General features: G+C 46.6%; 1 protein-coding gene across 12 annotated transcripts in view; it reads right to left on the bottom strand.

Moving 5' to 3' along the window:
• The window catches only part of SGMS1 (sphingomyelin synthase 1), a 266,791-nt gene that overhangs the window by 49,786 nt on the left and 201,701 nt on the right, over nt 1-15,304 (bottom strand). The window contains exon 1 of one of the 12 annotated variants that reach the window (XM_032312967.1): nt 11,409-11,427. The exons of 10 other annotated variants lie outside the window; for them this stretch is intronic. The gene's annotated coding sequence lies outside the window, so the exon portion shown is untranslated. Of the gene's footprint in view, nt 1-4,337; nt 4,357-11,408; nt 11,428-15,304 lie in introns of those variants that run through there. One more of the 12 variants, XM_032312957.1, reaches the window with a different exon arrangement.

Below are 15,304 nucleotides of genomic sequence, written 5' to 3'. Positions count from 1 at the left end.
TGACCTGAGCCGAAGGCAACAGCTTAACCAACTGAGCCACCAAGGCATCCCTGGCCATTTTTATTAATCAGTGGGGGCTCTAGAAGACCCAGGCCTAACAGTAAGACTCAACTAATTTGAAGTATACCTTTAGTGTTTAAATTGGAGACTGCTCAGTTTCAGCTTAGGCTGAAAGGACACACCACAGTTTCCTGATTAATCCAAAATAAAAAATCTTATCTGTAAGGAAGAAGGTTTTTGTTTTGTTTTGTTTGTACAGTACCCTGAGGATTAGAAAAACCACGGAACTCAAAACTCTTCCATTTTGGTGAGAAAAGTCTACGCAATCTTTTCTAAACTTACACTTACAGAAATAAATGTAACTCACTGAGGTAAAAGGAAAGCTAATTTAGGGAACATGACCCTAGAGCGTAAGACGGTGTTCCAAAATTAGCAACAAGTCATAGGTCCATATAGGAGAAATCAAGTTCAAGTCTATTTCCCAAAATAAATTTCTAATACTTCCATGGACAGCAGGAGGAGTGCAAACTATTTTCAGACTACAGAGCATCCCAAGAGGTACATTCGAGGTTGATGGCGTTTCCATGTACGTCTGCTGGGCAGCATTTCCCATGAGGACACTGCCCACATGCCTGCCATATTCGCCCACAAAATGTTCCCCTGCCTGGCTCGGGCCCTGGACCCCATCTGGTTCCCTGGAAGTCAACAGAATCAAGGATCCTGAGAAAGCAAGTGGGGGTCTCTCCTCTACCTTTATTCCCATGTTCAGAAAAAGATGCATGAAGCATTTTCCCCCAACCAAAGCTAAACCAACTCTTAAAAAGTGAGTCTCTAACAATACATCAACTTCTCTCTGGTCACCATTGCCCATGACTTCTTGATTCTAACTATCTGATAATTTCTCAAACTTCCAGGACCCCCGTTCAGTGAGCTTCTTTATTTTTTAGATTAAAAATGATTTTTCACTTGAGGATATCTGACACACAAAGTTACATTAGTTTCAGGCGTAAAACATGTTATGCTACGCAGTGCACTTCTCTGTTAATGGATCAGTGGCTCCTAGCACCAAAGTTCAGCTGGAAAAGGGCCTCAGAGACAGCTATGGACTAAGGTAGAATACCACCAGGGGGCAGCAGAGAGTCCACGAACTCACACACCCAGGTACCCTTCCCAAGCAGTAAAGATCTGGGAGATACCCTCCAGCAGAGATCCCACACCCAAACAATACAAGGAGGCAATCCAATTGCAAGAACTAGAACCTCTCTTTCAACCCCCCAACTGACATTACTTCCACCAGACCCATCTGATTCTAACGTGCATCTCGAGACCCTGCCATCAACAATGTGGCCGCGTCCAGTTCTAGGAAACCATACCGTAAATCAGAGCCATCTCGCACCTCACCCAACAAGACAATCGCTTAGACATTTATTCTTGCCCTACACAACAACTTAATAAGCTCTATTCTCTGGCTACTGTAACCTCATGCAACAAAATTAGAACCTTGCACATGATAACCCCACATCAGTGACAAAAGCTGAACTGTAAAAACACTGTGTAAGTTGTAGAATTGGTTAGCAAGAGGTGAGGTGAAAAACCAGAAAGTCTGAAAAAGCACAGCAAAGGCTGTAGTTCATGCAGTAAAATATAAGTTTTTTTTAAAAAGAAAAAATGTGGAGGACAGCTGACACACAAGGTGACATGAGTTTCAGGTGTATGACACAGTGATTCAACCTCTTTATGTGTGACGTTGCGCTCAACTCCAGTGTAGTTCCCATCCATCAGTTCAGGACACTACTCAGTGCCAGTGACTGTTCCCTGTGCCGACCCCTTCATGCCCGTGGCTCATTCATTCGGTACCTGGAGGTCTGTACTTCCCACGCCCCTTCGCCCCTTTCATCTATGCCCCAATAGTTTGCTCTCTGTTCAAATATGTTCTTTACTCTCAACAAGCTTCGAACGCATATCCCTGTGCCGTATCATGGTGAAGTACATTGTGAATGGGTCATGAAGTGTCCTCTCAAGTTCACATGCATTTATGAAGTCTCTAACACTAACACAAACGTGATGCCAAGTATGAACCACGGCATTGGACAAACCACCATGGAAACACTTGGCCAAACACTTCACAAATGAAAACACCAGGCAAAACATTTTTTATTTGTCCCAGATTGCAAGTACAAAGAACTCCTAAAAAATCAGTTAAGGAAAAGACTTTAAACAAAGATTACAAGTAGGCCAATCACACACGCACAGCCAACCAACAAATGTGGAGGAAAAAAAATTCAATCTCACCAATGAAAAACAATCACAGCTACTGAGCTGCCAAAGATGAAAAAGAACCACAATTAAAACAAAAAAACAAAACAAAACCCTCCAGCATCTGCACATTCTGTCAATCCCCCTTCTGAAGTATCCTGAACCCATTCCCATCTCCCTCCTTCCACACCACCACTGTGGCTCCACGCCACACCTCAGGGGAATTCCTGCCTCAACCTCCTCTGCTCACCTCTCGCCCAAACACCCAACTGCATTCTCCATAAGGCGGCAGCAAGAATTTCTTAAACTCTGTGACTCCCATCTTTGAAATCCTGCAGTGCTTCCCGCCACTCTGAGAATAAAACCCATGCTCAACTGTTACATAGCTTACAAGACCCTTCCTGCCCTTGTACGGCCAAGTGCCGCCCCCGTACACCTTAATTACAGGAGTCTGCTTCTAGTTCCTGATGGCCTCAGGACCTTTGAACAGTCATTGCAAACCCAGACCCGGTCACCTTCTTCCTCACTCACCTTCCAGGTCTCCACTCCTATGTGATCTCTTCTGATAACCCTCTGTGATCATCCCCTGACCCACATCATCTCCCTTAGTGAGAGTATCTTTCTGTCCTACCACCTTGGAAGCTCCGTGAAGGAAGGCTCGTTGTATTTTTCCCCTACAGTATCCCAGGAGCTAGCACCATGCTCGGCACTCAATATAAATCTCTGCTCCATGAATGAAAAAATAAATACTGGATAAGGAAGGCAGTTGCCAGTATCTGACTCTAAGAACACTGGTCTTAAATCCAGATTCTTCACAGTGTGACAATAAATAGATTATGCTCTTGAAAACTCATATTCTCTCACCTATAAAAAGAATAAATCCATAAAATACATCATCAAAAAAATTCATTAAAAAATAAATATCCTCTTAAAAAGAAATACAGCTAAGATTTTCAGATGGGAAAACATACATCCTTTAATTATACTGCTTTCTCCTTTAGTAGGAAAAGATAATGACAGGAGCCACACTGACTTAAGAACTTAAGCATGCAAACATGCAAAAGGAATGCAAAAGGAATCAGCCATCCAATTGTTATGCTTAAGGAGAAGGTTCAAAGAGGTAGCTCAGTTTTTTTTCTTTGCCACAGGCAAAGTAAAAAGAAAATCCAGAGTTAACACCACAAAATGCAAAACTGAACGTGATCAGAGAAATTTTATAATTTCATATTTACACAATGAATTAGAGTAAAAATACGACTTTACCCTCCGAATTATAAACACAGTCATTTCCCACCTAAAATGAAGCCCTCCCTTTTTTTTTCAAAGTGACCAAAATCCCCATAGGGAGGACGCTGGGTCAGGTTGGTAAGAGTGTCACAGTGGGGACACAGTACCATCCTGGGCAACAGGACACCTTACAGGCGTTGTCCAGTGGCTTCAGAAAGAACAAGAATGAGGTTCTTTATGGATGGACTGTTCATTCATCTGAAGTCGCAGCTGAGGCCTGGCTGGGGCAGGACAGGGGAATCAGGCCGACCAGAGCAAAAGGATGGCGAGATGGCCCGTCGCTAAGCACCCCTCCCCTAACAGAGCCTGGCCGCTGGAACAGAGCTGCAGGCGTAGGTCCTAAGCTGTGTTTTTTTAATGCCCAGATCATGGAATGCTCACTTCCACCCCCAAATTCTGCATGCGTTAACAACCTAAACCATTTGACAAAATGTCAGTATCATGTCCAAGGAGAACATTATGTTATCATAACCTGAAAAGCAGGCCCAGCTCATTAAAAGCATTTCACCGTCTTGTCAAATGAGCTAAGGATGCAAACTGTGGGATCAAACCATTTCACTTCCAAATGTCACAGGTTATTTCGGCATAAAAGAGAAACAAGGAGCAAGGGAAACTATGGATTTCATTTGTAAAAGGACAAAACAGCAGTCGTGAAGATCGAAACTGGAAAATGACTAAGAATGGCAATTGTACCCTACATTTGGGAAGAAAGAATCTCTCGATAAGGAGGGTATTTAGCAACAAAAAGTGCCAAAAGCGGCTTTCCAAATTATTTCTGAAAACTACGTTCTTACCAGTAAGTAACAGGGGCGGTCCCGTGGGTGGCCATACCATTTCTGCATCATGTTCCGCGCCTATGTTGGGGGAATCAAGTTACACACAGAACGTAAGGTCCTCGTCTAAAATAAGCCCTGCTTGTGCCGACCTCGGGCACGTTCCAGAGACTCCCTGTCCATAAAGGGGACTTGGTCAGCGTTTAGAGAGCACATGACCCACGCACCCTGGCAAGGGCGACAAGCACTGCAACCACGCTGAAGATGCATGCTCAAATTCACCTTCTATTTATACTCGTAATGAGCTTTTCTCTTTGGTATAAACAGAGCCACGCTAAGAGCTAAGGACTGAAAATTATCCATATCTCTAAGAGCCCAGGCACATCATGAGAATAAAACCATTTACTAATAAGCACGTACTAAGCACTGAACAGTGTCCGGGACACTCCGGGAGCCCCAGGACACACACCACGCTCCTGCCCAGCGAGGTTCCTCTGGCTCCAATAGTAAACACTTGTTCAGCGAATGAGCACATGGAACCATGACTAGTACCTCGTGTATCCACACTTACTCGGAACTGACCCTGGTGACGGTCACCACCACGAAGCAGTAGCAAACCCGTGTCCACAAGAACGGCAGAATAAGCCACTGAACCCGGAGTTACTTCGTTATTCCCCGAATGAGTATGAGTTTTGTTTGACAACTCCCCGCTGTCCCGGGCAGCCATTCTTAAAAAGCCGTGAGTATCTCCCACGGTGAGAACCGATGATCCGGGTAGAGCGACGCGGAGAACCCGAGAGGTAGGATAAACAGAACCGAAAGTACCAAGAGTGTAGAACAGGAGATAAATACAAGGAATGCATGTAAGGTTCAGCACGAGCAGAAATAATCAGACCAGGGAAGACTGTCGCAACCTTCATGTAAGGCAGTGTGACGTTCGTTACCAAATCCACATCCTACTTGTTGTTGCAGAATTCCTAAGAATCCGGCTTACAGACTTATTAACAAGTCAAGATGTTGGTTCAGAAGCATTCACTGCAGCCATGAGGGTAGAGCAGAAGCATCGAAACCTCCTTCATCGTGATCTGGATAAAACAATGTGGAACCTCCTCACCACAGGCCACACGGTTATCAGAAGATGAGGTGCACCTGTGGTTGCCAGCGTGTCTGTGACATGGAAGTGTGGATTATTTTCATTCCGAAATGTATCTGGGGGGCGCCTAGGGGGCTCTGTTGGTTTAAGTGTCCGACTCCTGACCTCAGCTCAGGTCTTGACTGAGTTCTGAGTTCAAGCCCCACTCTGGGCTCCATGAAGGGCATGGAGCCTACTTAAAATAAATAAATAAATGAAATAAAGTAAAACATATGTATTTTGCTATATAGATGTACACCCACGTGTATAAGCATAAAAAGTCTATAAGTACACACAGTCAGAGGCTATGGGACAGCAAGGCTGCAGACTGGAGGGGGGGGCGGCGTCACTTGTCCGTATGTGATTTCTATGCAATAATCATGTACCACTCTGTGCTTGAAAAAAAAAATAAACATGACAGAGAGTACGAGAGGACAAGGAGAAAGAGAGAGGGAAGGGAGGAAAGATTACTGAAGAATTCTCAAGTCCAGCCAGTCCCAGACTTCACCCTCCCCGGCCCCCGCCTCTTCGTGGGGCTTAAGGTCCCCTGCATCTTTGGAAACCCATCCAACCCCGCTGGCAGTGGAAACGCTGGTCAGGATGAAAGGAAAATGGAACAGACCTTGGCCCAGTCCCCCGCAGGCTCTGCTAACCCACCCTGTCCCAGAGCTGAGCTACCTCAGAGTGGAAGACAGACCTTCTCTCCTTAGATCCTCTGGAACTCCTGAGGTCAAAACTACTAGACATACATATCTGTGCCTTTTATACTAGGCAACATTTACATGGTGGTAAGCTTGGGAAAATAAGAGCTGAGATTACATTTAATTGATTTTTGACCTGTGGGTCTCAGCTGGCCTCAGTCCATCTCTGGGAAGAGTCCTCAGGTACAACAGGACACCGACCAATGGAATCAGTACCCTTAATGAGCAACTCTACACTGTGATAAACGGTCTTTCTGGAAAGCCTGCGAGGATACGGAAAGATACACGTGATACTGTGTGCTGCCGATTTTAAGCAAGCTTCTGTGCGGTCTATGTACAGCTCAGTCGTGGTTTTGTGATGACTGTATCATAGAGAGATCTACACGACCGGAAAATGAGAGTTTGGGTCTACATGCCAAACTCAGGACAGTTACTCCCGGCGACTTAACCCCCCCACTTTCCTTCTTACAGCTCAAAAATTTCGTATCATGAACCCTTAATACTTTTCTCACAAAAGACTGTAAAAACAGATTGCTGTTTGAAAGGTGGATACCCTCCCCCAACACACACATACACACATACATCCCTTCTTCCACCCCACCATCCCCCCAAATCCCAACACACCCCCTTATCTTCTGTTATCAACATATCAACAGAGTCCTGTGAGCTGCCAGACTGTCTCGAGCGGACAAGATCTAAGTTACAGCAAAAGTAGCCCCTGAGATCATTCTGGTCTCATGGACTCCCCAGGCCTGGCACCCTGGGCTTCATTTTTATGAGCTGCCAGTTTCATCACAGGACCATGGGAATCACATGCCAGTATCAACAGCACCACCGTATGCCGGCTGAAGCAGGCTCGGCACAGAGCAACCTGCTTCCGTCGTTCCCAGAAACACCAAACACGTGGAAATCGAAACAGCAAAGGTCAAGGTCTTCAGAAGCGGGTTATTAAGTCCAGCAGGAGTTACAAAGTACAATGGCTTCTTACCAAGAAGGAAGAAAGTGCTTTCTAAAAAAGCAAAATAAAGAAAACTGAATGCTTATAGCTTTTATTTATAGGTACTTTATAAGCTATAAAATTATCTGATTCTCTCAGCAAAAATTCTGGCTAAGTTTATTGTACCTCTATTTTACCAGGGAGGACGTGGAGGCTCAGAAAGGGGTTCCAGGTTAGATCTTTGTACCACAGTTTTAATACTATTATATCAAGGAATTATCCAGAATTTCTCATTGAGTTATTGAGATGAACAGAGACAATAATCCACCTCTTCCTTTATTAAAAGGACTTTTGTTGCAATTCTAGTGTATCAGGATTTTAAAAATTCATACAGGATTTTCTTTCAAACTTGTATTCTCATGTTTGGCCTGAAGTTTTAGAACAATCTTGTTTGTTTGTTTATTTATTTATTTAAAGATTTTATTTCTTTATTTGACAGACAGAGATCACAAGTAGGCAGAGAGGCAGGCAGAGAGAGAGGAGGAAGCATGCTCCCCCATGGAGCAGAGAGCCCGATGCGGGACTCGATCCCAGGACCCTGAGACCATGACCTGAGCCGAAGGCAGAGGCTTAACCCACTAAGCCACCCAGGCGCCCCCAATCCCGTCTGTTTTTTGTAAACATGTTTTTTTCAAAGCATCAATCTTTTAATAAAGCAAGACAGAAGGATGATTTTCTTCTTGTGTCATTTGAATTAAACGGTGTAAACATCACACATGTAACCGTGCCAACTCTGCAAGAAAAATCTGAAAGAACACCAAGAAGAGAGAGGAACGCAGTATATGTAATTTGGAGACACAGGATATAGAAATTATTTGGAAAAAAGATCACGACAGCCTTATAATGAACAGTTTCCACATCCTTGGTAAAAATTATGTAACTTTGACTTCGACTGCACTTCATGTGATTTTTTAAAATTGCTTTAAATATAAAATTCTCTTAAAACTGTTTCATATACACACAAAACATATACATACATACATATATATATACATATAAAATTCTACATTATTAATGTGCACTGCTTTTTTCTCAACAGGCACAGATACTCTTTTCTGACTGGAGTGTGGTCGTGGCTGCTGTCTCTCAAACACACACTTAAACTTGAAGCAGCCACAGGCCTGGTGCTTCCAGTAGGCACCAGAATGTCCCAGAACGGGTCTGAATTCTCCCTCCTTCCTTCGCTAACAACGGCTGGCTACTGTTTGTGTGATCTTGGGCAGGTTACCGAACATTTAAGTTTCTTGTTTTCCTCAACTCTAAAATGAGAATAAATACTATCAATCTCAGGTGGCTAAATAAGTATTTTCTTTGCCTTTTTGTTGTAAACAATGTGAAATGTAGTGAAAAGCTGCAGTAATAGCACAGAAAATGGAGGTGTACCCTTTACCCAGTTTCCTTTCTGTGAACAACTGAGATGGCCAGAGTATAGTTATCAACACCAGGAAATGAATGCTGTCGTGTCCTCAGTGACCAAGAGATGGACCTTGTTTACACTTCCCCCATGTCCTTGCAGTGCCCCCTCCCCTCAGTCTCCCCCAACATGTGGTCCATCCTCTATCGGTCCTCGCACTTCCGGGCCTTGACCCCACGGCCCGCAGGAGGTACCTGGAAGGGTGTCTGTCAGATGCTCTCTCCGGGTCAGCTTGAGGTTGTGCATTCTGGGCAAGAACACCTCAGACGCGATGCTGTATCCTCTTCAGGGCATCGCAGGACAAGCTGACGTCCCCATGTCTTATTACTAGTAATGCTCGCAGGTGGTAACCTCAGAGAACTGTTGACAAGCCACGGTTCTAGCACACCAATGGCGACTATGACCATTGCAAGGGTCGGGCTAAGAACACAGATTCTGGAATCAGGGGGATGGGCCTTCTTGTGCCCACTCCATCAGTTCCTGCCATGTGACCACAGGGTGGTTGAACTCCCCCACCTTCCCTGGGTGCAGTAGGGACGATACCACCTAAGAAGTTGTCACAAGGCCATCACAAGGTTCTGAAGAAGACAGAAGGAGAAACACAGGTAAAACACTCAGTGCCTGGAAAGTCTCAAATGTTCCATCAAAAGGTGGGTCTGGGGCACTGTGGGGGGAGGCTGGAGGGCTGGGTGGGGGCTGAGAGATTCTCTCTCCCCGTAGTCCCCTACCCTGACTCACATGCTCTCTCTAAACAGAAGAAAAAAACCCTAAGGCCCTTCTTTAGCACACTTCTGCTGTGCGTGTGAGAGGGAAGGTCCATGACTTGCTTTCTCGCTTCCTGCTCCCACCTCCTGGCAAGAAGAGCCGAGAACAGCTAAGTACTCCGAGTTTACTAGGACCTAAGCTTTTTACAGACATGCTCACTGAAAGCAAAGCAATCCTATGAGAAAGAGTAAGAATCCCTATGAAAGGGTTAGGACCAAGGCCAGAGATGTGAGCTGTGGTGCTCGAGGTCACATGCCAGAGCAGGGTTCTGACAGCGGGCTCCAACCGGGGTGTGTGGCCCCAAGTGAGGATGCTGTCCCTTCCCTTCCCATCACACTGGGCAGCAATGCCAACAGAAGATTCCAGAATGTGTTTTGAGTTCCTCAAAGGCACTGTTACCACACGCCTTGTTACCACAAATTCTTCTCCCTTCCTTCCCTGCCACCTCGGGGGGCATGCTCACGGGTCACCACCACTGGGGGTTCCAAGCACAGGGCCCACCCGCCTCGTCCACTCCTGGCCCAGGCTCGCACGTTCACCATCCCCACCCTTGCTCCACAGCTGGGAGACAAGAGCAGGTTTCCTGTCCAGAGCCCAAGCTGAGGACAGACTTCTGTCGTCTCAAGCTCCATCTGTCACACAGACCATTCTTGAGCACAAGTCACACCTGTGACAGCGGGGGTCACATTAGGGAATAAACCGCCCAGGAAGTTCCTTCCACACAGTGTTGACTTCCCAACCTCTTAGGCAAAGGCACACAAACATGACTGTGATTCTTTCTGAGAGCCCGTCCCCAGCTCCTACCTTCAGCCCCGGGGTCCCAGGCTCTGAAGAGCTCCCAACCTCCACCCCAGACACAGCCGTGACCCGTTTCCCCAAAACACGTTTACATGAGTCTGTGTGAACAGGCTTTCCGTCGCTGCTCACTACAGAAGCAGCACGTCCCTGCGCGCCAGATTCCAACCCAGACGCGCTTTCCAGGGCAGATGGGTGGGAGGTGACCCAGCCTCCCCAGCCCCGGCCTTCTGATGACCTGTGCTAACCATTTGAGGGGCGTCCCTCAGGAATTAAAAAAAAAAAAAAAAAAATGCAAAACTAATTGTTAAATGAAAGAAGTGAAGGGGAAGATGTCTATGTATTGTAGCACACCATCTGTGTAAGAGACACACACAAAATACTGCTTGAAGGCTTCAAAGCAGTCCCCGCAGACCAACCCCGGGGAGCAGACCTGGGCAGCGAGGGTGGGACCCACCCTGTGCCTGGGGACCCTCTCTGACGGTCCGAATGTGGAACCACATGAATGTATCGTCTACTCCAAAGACTGGTTATGTAAATTAAATATCACAACAGAAAATGTGCTGATTAAAAGTCCCAAAGCGTGCCTAGCACACAGCGGGCACTCAAGGGCTACAAGAGAATGAATGAAACAGTGAGCCTAAGTGGCTCCATGTAACGGGAACGGGCCGTCCAAGTAATCTACGAACACAGTGCAGGAAAAGAGAAAGGAGCCTCTGACCTGTTCTTCCAGTGGAATGGTATCAGGAATGAGGGAAAGAGTTCAGACGTCATCTGGCAACTAGAACATTCTGAACACTTTCTCCCATGACTCCTATGAGCAGAAGGAAGACACAGCCACCCTAGGATCTGGGTGCACGGGCCTTAGGGCCCCTACTGTAAGAGGGGCAAGACTTCATGTTTACAATTTACCATAAAACCACACCTAAATCCTGTGTGTTGCCCTAGAACACAATCACAGCGAGCTTCACACAAAACCATCCCCTTTGCCCGAATCGACAAGAAATAATGTGTTTATCACGTTACTTCACACCTCTTGACCCATCACCTCCTATCTGGGGGATTTCAAGCACCTTCATTTGAAGATCACACTCTAACTGAACCGTTCAGATTTACAAACTGGGGCTTCGAAGTGCGTCGCCCATGGTCACACAGCAACCTGACCCGTGGGCCTCGTGTGTGTGTCCGCGTCCCCACGTCTCCCCACGGGCCAGCCACCACCAGTTCCCCCAGATGAAGGCCCCCTGGAATCCCAGCAGGGTTCACAGGCCCAGGATCAGTGACAGACCTGCCCTTCCGTGGCCTCTTCACCACGTGTGCTCCGCGCAGTGTCCCAGTGCCTGCAAAACACGGAAGAGCTCACAAGCCCCGTGTCTCAGCAGACTTTGTACGAAACTTTTTGTTTCACAAACAAAACTGCTTCTGAGCACTTCCTTAATTATTTGGTGGCATCATTTGCATATTTGCAATTGGCATCACTTGCATACTAATTGCAGATCTGCGTTTTATTTATGTGTTAAAACCAAAACCTCTGTTTGAGAACACTTGGCTGACCACCGTTTTGACTAATTTAACGTTTGAAGCAGCACAGCTTGCCAGGTAACATATTCCATAATACACATCCCCCCGACCCCCGATTTTAGCTGGCTCTCTCTTAACTTTTTCAAAGCAACTTCTTATTGAAAAATTAGATTGACCTATTTTCTATAAAGAATCCCTTGACTAATAAACCACGGTTAAAAGACCTGCCCAAAATTATGTCTGACTCTTACTCAAATGGTTGGTACTTTAAGTCTGTGTAATAAATGAATGCCTGCACTGTGTTTTACAAAATTCAGCTGCCGCAGGAAAGACACTTCAGCTGGAAACCAATTTTAACTGATGAAATAAAAATTATCTTTGTGAGAAACAAAACAGACAAATTTTGAAATTGCTGCTGTAAAAATTCCCCAAATAGGACATAAACTCTGAAGAATCATTCTATTCCCTTGGGGAATTTTAGCCAATAAAATATTCACATCTAGACATTTTAAAAGGAACTGGGAAGGGGCACCTGGGTGGCTCCGTGGGTTAAAGCCTCTGCCTTCAGCTCAGGTCATGATCTCAGGGTCCTGGGGATTGAGCTCCGCATTGGGCTCTCTGCTCAGCAGGGAGCCTGCTTCCTCCTCTCTCTCTGTCTGACCCTCTGCCTACTTGTGATTTCTGTCTCTGTGTCAAGTAAATAAAGTCTTAAAAAAAAAAAAAAAAAAAGGAACTGGGAAATCCAATGTTTGCACCAAGTTCGCACGGGGGTGGGGGCACGTCCACACAATGTCTCTACTGGACCAAAGACCTCCAGTTCCCAGGAAAAATTTCAGGCATGTTAGGCTCAAATGAATTCCATCACCAAGGTAACCTGTGCGCCAAGGTCAAAGTGGCAGCAGTCATGGTCAGGGTTTGGTCAGAGCCAAGGAGAGAGGTCATGGGAAGAAACCAAGGTCACGGGGGTGAGACTGTGATCGCAGGAATCTGCCCCAGAAAGGGGTGCTTGCACCTCTGGCCCTTCCCCAAGTACCTCCAGCATGTGGTCCACCGTTCTGTGCATTTCTCCAACATCTGCCACAGCAATGTTCAAGAGCAAAGAAAAAGCCATGCTCCTGTTTCACAATAGGTTCCCAAGCAACTCAAATCCCTCCGACACAGAGCCAGGGGACCCGAGAACTAACGTCAAATCAGTTGAGTACTGACCCGGGCAGAGTTCAACACCTTTCTCACCCAGGGCTCTGCAGTCGGGCCTGATGAGACAAACCACAGGGAAACATCTCAAAGACAGGCAACGCTGTCCAAAAGAGATTTGACTACGCGGTTATATCGACAGCATTCTGCCCCGGGAACTACAGAACTAAGACAAGATCCAGCCATGCTCCCCAAGGGCGTCTTAGGGTTCAAGGGCCATCGTTTCTTTAAGGTTTTCATTACTCAACACCAGTCACCAGGACTTCGGTTTGGATCTACAACATCCTAAGGAAAGGCCTCGCCTTCCACTTAACCCCACCAGCCAGGGAGGCCGCAGTCATACCTCTGGGTTCTCCCAGTAACTTCATGCCACCGAGGCTGTCCTCCTCAGGGTCCCTGACAGCCAGCCCCTGAGCACTGCGCAAAGGGCGCGGCTGCCAGACACGTACACCTTTACAGCGTCAGCAGGGGCACAGTCCAAAAGTTATTTCAGGAACAAGAGAAAGAAGAGTCAACAGACAAAAAGTAAATAACTGGATAACAGACATGAGAACTAAGTGTTGGGGCAACATGATTCGATGTCTGAGACTGGCTTTGAAATACCGCCCTCCCCGTCCCAGAACCATAGATCAGACGGCCGTCAACACTGGGTGATAAGGATAAGGAGGTCATTTTAGTCTTCACTTCACATCCTTAAAAATTGTTTGGAAAACTGCAGCAAGAAAATGGTTTTTTAAGCTCAAATTTAGTAGGAACCTAGTTTGTTTTTAAAATAATACATGGATATGCACAAAACCAGAAAGTACCCAGAAAAAAAAGAAGAAAAATAAACGCACCTACAAATTTCTGTGGCGCGGTGGGATGGAACCAAAGGGTAAGTCAGCGGATTCCACACCAGCTCAGGCGAGCGCCAACACTCCCAGCACACAGATCTGTCCTGCAAGCCTCACGCATTCACCACCAGTTACGGGAGCCAACACGTCTTGATGGCACTTACCTTTCTCAGGTGGAGAATATGATGATTTAACACACATACATATAGTAAAACCAGCACCTCTTTGATCACCTGCCCTTATGCACGACAGTCCCTGAACAAAGTGCAGCCTGACCCAGACGGTGCACCCAAGTGTCACCCACCTGTCACCCCACACTCAGGTGGGCCTTCGTCCCCTAGCTCTTTGCTCAGAGAATGAGGACATATGTCTGGTTCCTCTACCAGAAGATGCCAGGGCTTGTCCACCAGAGAAGAGAAGGGCAAAAATCAGACGCTGATGGGGAAGACAGCCCCCCAGGAGACGGATGACAGGAACCAGAGGAAGTCCAAACCACCGCCTGGCATTGACCGGGAAGACGCCCACGGAAGCTTCAGTTGTGCGGTCCACTCCCTCACTAGCTCCGTCTTCCCAGCACTGAAGACGGACGTGAGTCAGGAAACACCACCGCAGACGACAGGGAGATGCTGTTCTAGAAACTCCACTTGATAAAGGTACTGAGTTCCGAGACCAATGACCCAGGACAGCTCCACAGACCTTTCCTGACAAATGTCCCTCAATGAGAAAAAAACATTCTCTTGGCAGAATGGTTTTCTATCAGTGTGGACACCCAGGAGCGCCCGCCGAGCAGCAGAGCCCCTGAAGGTTCGGCAGGTGAGCCGATAAAGGTCCAACCCCCAAGCCAAGGGGATTCTTTCAATCTTACGTCCTCAGAACACTGGTCATCCTATGCTCCCAGAGCATGGTACTGATTACCCGAAAGTTCAGACTCCTGACCTTTATCATCTGAGTCACACATCCTCTTTATACGGACACTACAAAAGCAGGGGGAAAACTGCCACATCGGCCAATCCTCTGGCCAAAGGGTAAAGCAGGTACACCCCCTTCCCATTACCTGTCCACTCTCAGTTCTTTTTTTTTTTTTTAAAGATCTTATTTATTTATTCGACACACAGAGATCACAAGTAGGCAGAGAGGCAGGCAGAGAGAGAGGGGGAGGCAGGCTCCCTGCGGAACAGAGAGCCCAGTGTGGGGCTCAATCCCAGGACCCTGGGATCATGACCCAAGCCGAAGGCAGAGGCTTTAACCCCCTAAGCCACCCAGGCACCCCTCTCTCAGCTTTTAAGAGAAACTTTACTTTTTTTTCAATTTAAATTCAATGAGCCAACGTATAGTACACATCATGAGTTTCAGATGCAGAGATCAATAATTGATCAGTTGCATATAACAGCCAGTGCTCATCACATCACAAGCCTTCCTTAATGCCCCTCCTCCAGTCACCCCATCGCCCACCCCCTTCCCTCCAGCAACCCTCAGTTTGTTTCCCAGCGTGAAGAGTCTCTCATGGCTCCTCTCCCTTTCTCCTGACTTCCCATTCAGTTTTCCCACCCTTCCCCTGGGGTCCTCTGCGCAGGTTCTTAAATTCTACATATGCGTGAAACCGTAAGACAATTATCTCTCTCTCACAGCCTTATCT

Source organism: Mustela erminea, chromosome 14 (genome assembly GCF_009829155.1).
Source record: "Mustela erminea isolate mMusErm1 chromosome 14, mMusErm1.Pri, whole genome shotgun sequence".
NCBI lineage: Eukaryota > Metazoa > Chordata > Mammalia > Carnivora > Mustelidae > Mustela > Mustela erminea.
Note: the sequence above shows the minus strand (reverse complement) of the source record. Positions and strands in the feature narration are given on the sequence as shown.